This window comes from Hemiscyllium ocellatum, chromosome 18, assembly GCF_020745735.1.
Source record: "Hemiscyllium ocellatum isolate sHemOce1 chromosome 18, sHemOce1.pat.X.cur, whole genome shotgun sequence".
Classification (NCBI taxonomy): Eukaryota; Metazoa; Chordata; class Chondrichthyes; order Orectolobiformes; family Hemiscylliidae; genus Hemiscyllium; species Hemiscyllium ocellatum.
Window position 1 is genome coordinate 66,322,941 of NC_083418.1, and position 6,000 is coordinate 66,328,940.

Sequence of the window (6,000 nt, forward strand, 5' to 3'; positions counted from 1 at the left end):
ACTGACTACACCAAGAATTCTCAGGTGGCTTTACTTTAGTACAAAACACACAGAATGTGAATTATTGCACATTATAATCCGGACTGACTGATAACTCTTTTGTTTTCAATATGATCTCCATTGTGCATTTTACAGCTTGCAGAGTAGAAGAAATTGCTAACAAAAGTTCAAAAACAATTGTTAGAAGAACTGCTTCATTCTGAAGTAGCTGCTAAATAGTTAATAGCAAACAGTGACAGTGATTTTAAATTAATACTTCTAGACTTTATGAATACATAAATATTATTGACTGTGAACAATTCACATCATCAAAATAAGACATTATGCTTTTTATAAGCTTCAATAATAATAAACTTGTTTTGTCAGTGACAAAAATTCGTCTCCATTTATTAAACAGGATTACACCAGAAACATTAGTTTAAGGTTTTGAATTATTTCAAAACATGAATAAAGTCATCAGCATCCTACACAGTTGTTTCTCATTCCAGTGTTTCTCCACAGCATCTGTACAATGGTGTTATATTGCTGCTGTATAAATATGGGTGCAGCAATGTTAAAAATAAAAGTTTCATATTTGCCCATGAATGTAATCAGAAGTCAACTCTTTAAAACCGAAGTATATCAGCACAACTCATCAATATGTTTTTCTAATCATATTTCATGTGATATTAAGAATTGCTTTATCTTTCTCCAGTGAGGGCACAGTCAAATTAGTTAATTATTCATCTTAATCAAAACCTTCCATCCTTGCTATCATATTGCTTGTCTTAACCTGTAATTTTTCAGCAACTTCAATATTTGTTTGGCTATGTGATGAATAGACCTGGACATTGTATTCTGAATGAGATTGATTTACACAATGACGGGATTACTCAACAATTTGTTTTTATAGTTACCCTTTAACATGCATTTGATTTGTTTTCCTGTCTACAGCCAAACAATGTTATGCCAGCTCCAATTTATTGTCTATTGGTCACACTGACCACTTTCCATTCTCATTTTCCATTACAATAATTATCCCGAGCTGGGCTTCTCAATATTCTCTCCATTCTGACTAATCCTTGAAGATGTTTAAATCTTCCCCTTACTTGATCAGTCTTGGAGCCTGGCACCTTGATTAGCTTTTTTATGCAATGACATATGAGGGTATATTGCAGAGAAAGGCCAAAAGGAAAGAATATAATGTAACTGCATGCTAGATGATGACACATGTTTTGAATTATTTGTTTAGCTCGATTTCACCTGGCTATTTTATAATCTCTCGCAAGTCTCATCTTCCTCTTCTTGCCAGCTCTCCTGCTCACACTGCCTGCATTACTTTGTCAGCTCTTTGGAAGATTCATGATTAAATGGTGACATGAATATGATATTAACAAGAAAGAATACTTTAGAATCAGCATGAGAAGAGAGATGTCTCAGACACTAGAAAGCCATATTGGATAAATCACTATGTAGGAGATGTAAATAAAGGAGTACTATGATACAGAAGGAGTTGAAGAACTCTATTGAGAGATAAGGAGCAAGCAGCCTGGGGACATTGTATTTAGACATCCAAAGCCAAAGGATACTCTAAACCAGTATCTAAATGTGCAAGGAGCAGCAATGGCTTGAAGCACAATATAAATCACTTTGGATGCTTGTATCCAGCAGTATTATATTGTGCAGCATGAACTACAGAATTTGATCGTCTTTATGGGAGTATATTACAAAACACCACAGGAAATTGCTTCAGAATGGCTATGGCCTACAGCATTCTCAATGGTAATGCTCTTGGATGCATGAAACTCATTATATCTCCGCTTCACTGGATTAGATAAGGTCTATGCCTGCAGGTGTACCATTAAGAGTAGAAACAACGATGGCCAAGGTTGTTTAGCAATTAGCCCTTTCATCCTTGCTCTTCTTTAAACAAGGTTAGACCAAAGAATTATCTGAGGGTCAAGACATCGTGGAAGCTGTGTGGGAACCTGACATTCAGCTATATCTTTCGATGGGATTGCAGAAAAACTGCACATTAATGTTGTTGCCTTCCTTTTGATTCATTGAAGGGGTGAGCCACTCCCAGGAGCACAGAGTCTCATTGGGCCTCTCAAACATATCCCACAGGCTGCAAGTCCCAAAGTCAGGGTCATGCATGTGATTGTTTCCCACTGGCTGCCAAGAACACGGGAAGGCCAGTGACCTGGTGAGTGCATTGACACAGTACTAACATGATGACAATCCATAAAATAGCCTGCTGTAAATATCTCTAACAGGCCAGAAATCTCTTGTGGATACGGAGTTGCGCAGGAGAAGTGGAGGATGTTTCAGAATAGCATTGCAAGAGGTTTGACTGAATAAATAGTTGAACGTATTCAAGAAGGAGATTGATAAAATTTTAGATTTTAAAGACATCAAGGGTAATGGGGAGAAAGTGAACATATGGCATTGAGCTGAGAGTGTGATATGGAGGTGATGGAAAAGATGATAGGTCGGAGAGGAGGGTGGAGAGGATAGGTGGGAAGGAAGTTGGACGGGTAGGACAGGTTCATGAGGATAGTGCCAAGTTGGAAAGTTGGAACTGGGATACGGTGGGGGAGGGGAAAATGAGAAAAATGAAATCCACGTTGATGCCATGGGGTTGGAGGGTCCAGAGGCAGAAGATGAGATGTTCTTCCTCCAGGCGTCAGGTGATGAGGGCGTGGTAATAGAGGAGGCCCAGGACCTGCATGCCCTTGGCGGAGTGGGAGGGGGTGTTGAAGTGTTTAGCCACGGGACAGTGGATTTGTTTGGTGCAAGTGTCCCAGAAATGTTCTCTAAAGCACTCTGCGATTAGGCGTCTTTCTTCTCAATGTAGAGGAGACCACATCGGGAGCAACAGATACAGTAAATGACATGCGTGGAAGTGCAGGTAAAACTCTGATGTAAAGGTCCGAAACATCAATTCTCCTGCTCCCGGATGCTGTCTGACCAGCTGTGCTTTTTCAGCACCACTCCTTTGACTCACTTTGTCATAGAGAACCTGAATTTTGGTCTGAAGAGAGACATGAGAGACGTGAACTTTTAAACTTGTACTCGCCAGGAAAAATGCAAGAATGCTCATTTTAAATGAATCACAACAATTCACACTATAAGGGAGAAAAGGATGCTGATTGGTGAACAAGATGAATCTGACTGGCTGAGGAATTGTCATTAAAATGCAATGGACATCCATAAGCACAGGGACGAAGCAAGAACAGCGCAAGGCTTATAGACATCCATTTCAGTGAATGGATCTCTGTGTTTGAAAGTACATATGAGCTTGACTGATTCTCTATATGTGTTGTTAATTAGTACAGTCCAGGATTATTCAGCAAGTGTATTCGTCCAAATGAGTGCAAAAGGAAAATCTTCAAGAACAGACCCCTTTCTTCAGGATTAATTCCAGTGTTATTGAATCCAGGTGATACATGTGTTCTCGCTGTATCATCCAGTGCAAGTTTTTTCAGTTTTCACTACCTCGTTAAATGCATTGGAGATTGTAACAATATTTGTATGTGCTGTAAAATATGGAAGTCAAAGTTAATTGTTCAAATGCAGCTATAATTGCAGAATTTGACCCCTCTGTATTCTAGGAGAAAGTGAGGACTGCAGATGCTAGAGATCAGAGTTGAAAAGTGTGGTGCTGGAAAAGCACAGCAGGTCAGGCAGCATCCAAGGAGCAGGAGAATCAATGTTTCAGCATAAGCCCTTCATCAGTAATGTGAATGAAGGATGTCAGTGCAAATTGCTCACTCAACGACTCGCTGATTTTGAGTGTTACATATTTCAGTTGCAGTGACCTCCTGATTTTACCCATGGAATGCTGTAATCTTCAGGAGAAACCTGCTAACTCAGGGACAGAATATGAAAGGCTCAACGTTAGGAATAGTTAAAGCAATTAGCATGATTGCATTGAAAGGGAAAGTAGAAATGATGTACACGTGTTGAATGTCTTGTTTTAAAATATGCAAGGTTTTATGTTAATAATAATTTTGACCTCTGAGTTTGTAAAAACTACTTAAGAATTCCAAACATTCATGTTGAGGCCTGGCTGGATCTTAGAACAAAGAAAACTTACAGCCCAGAAACGGCCCTTCATCCCTCCAAGCCTGAGCCAGTCCAAAATCATTGTCTAAATCTATCACCCAATACGTAAACATTTGTATCCCTCTGCTCCCCACCTACTCATGCATCTGTCCAGATGCGTCTTAAATGAATCTACCGTGTCTGCCTCTACCACCTCTGCTGGTAATGTGTTCCAGGCACCTACCACCCTCCGTGTAAAGTACTTGCCGTACGTATTCCCCTTAAACTTTTCACCTCTCATCTTGAACACGTGATCTCTCATTATCGTATCCTTCACCCTGGGAAAAGGCTTATCTCTATCCACCCTGTCTATACCCTTCATGATTTTGTAGACCTCAATTAGGTCCCCCCTCAATCTCCTTTTTTTGAATGAAAACAATCCTACTAAACCTCTCTTCATAGCTAGCACCTTCCATACCAGGCAACATGCTTGTAAACCTTCTGTGCACCCTCTCCAAAGCGTCCACATCCTTTTGGTAATGTGGCGATCAGAACTGTACACAGTATTCTAAATGCGGCCGAACTAATGTCTTGTACAATTTTAACATGACCTGCCAGCTCTTATACTCAATACCCTGTCTGATGAAGGCAAACATACCATATGCCTCCTTGACCACTCTATCCATCTGTGCAGCCACCTTCAGGGTACAATGGACCTGAACTCCCAGATCTCTCTGCTCATCAACTTTTCCCAAGGGTCTTCCATTTACAATACAGTTTGCTTTAGAATTAGACTTCCCAAAATGGATCACCTCACATTTGCCTGGATTGAACTCCACCTGCCATTTCTCTGCCCAACTTTCCAGTATCCATATTCTCCTGTATTCGCTGACAGTCCTCTATGCTTTCTGCTACTCCACCAATCTTACAGAGAGAAGTTGAATGAAAAATTCAGGTTGACATCCTTTGTCAGAATTGAGTTCCTTCCCAATATACTCAATCATTAATCCAAGTGTCAGGCAATGCCTCTCCTCATCATGTAATGCCGACCATCTTTAAGTAAAATTAGTAAGTTCTGAACAGGCTAATGATAAGAAAGAGCCTTATTGGCAACACACCAATGATTGACACTATATTTCCCTGCATTATGTTAAGAAACTCAGCGTTGTAAGCCAATTGTGGAAAGAAGTACAAAGGTCTTATCTCTCACCTTGACCTATCTCTCATTAATTCCCCAAATGAATAGTGTAGTCACGGCTAATGCATTTTTCAAATGTGCACAAAGTTGGAAATTTTAATCAGGTACTGCAAAAAAATCAAAGACACATAGAATTCAAGCAGGAGGGAATATACAGTGATGATTAGTTTAATTTGGTATGGTTTGCTTTTTAAGAGTGAATTAATAACATCGAATTTGCATGGGCAATTCAGTCGTTTAAACGAGTTAGCAAAACGCTATATTCTGCAGTTCACTGTAGATTTAGCAATGGCAATGATTATTGCAGTACGATCCATGGCAATATTCCACTTATGGCTGCTCCTGAATATATGCAGCCTTAAACTAGAGATTCCATGTTGAGTTTTAAGTCATTCATTATCTTAGTGATGTTTTCTGGGACTCCAGGTTAGCTGAATATTCTTGAATTGACAGGTTTAAAACTGTTAATACTCCTCTGCAGTATCTCTTTAACACTCTCCCATTTAAGGCACGTCCCATCCCCCTGACAGCCTTCTTGCTCTCCACTTCTCCTAGCCATCTCTTTCTCATCATACATCACTCTTGTAGCGCCTTCTCTGTTCCACTGCACCTGTAACTTCCTTCTTTCCCACAGTTTCTTGCAAACACCTAAAATCCCCAATGATTTGCAGCTTCCTTTCCACCTCCCCATTTTCAATCTTCTTCTCTTTCCCTGACCTGTTTTGAAGCTGCCTTCAGCTCAGATCTGGCTGATAGAACTCACAGATCCAAGTTTT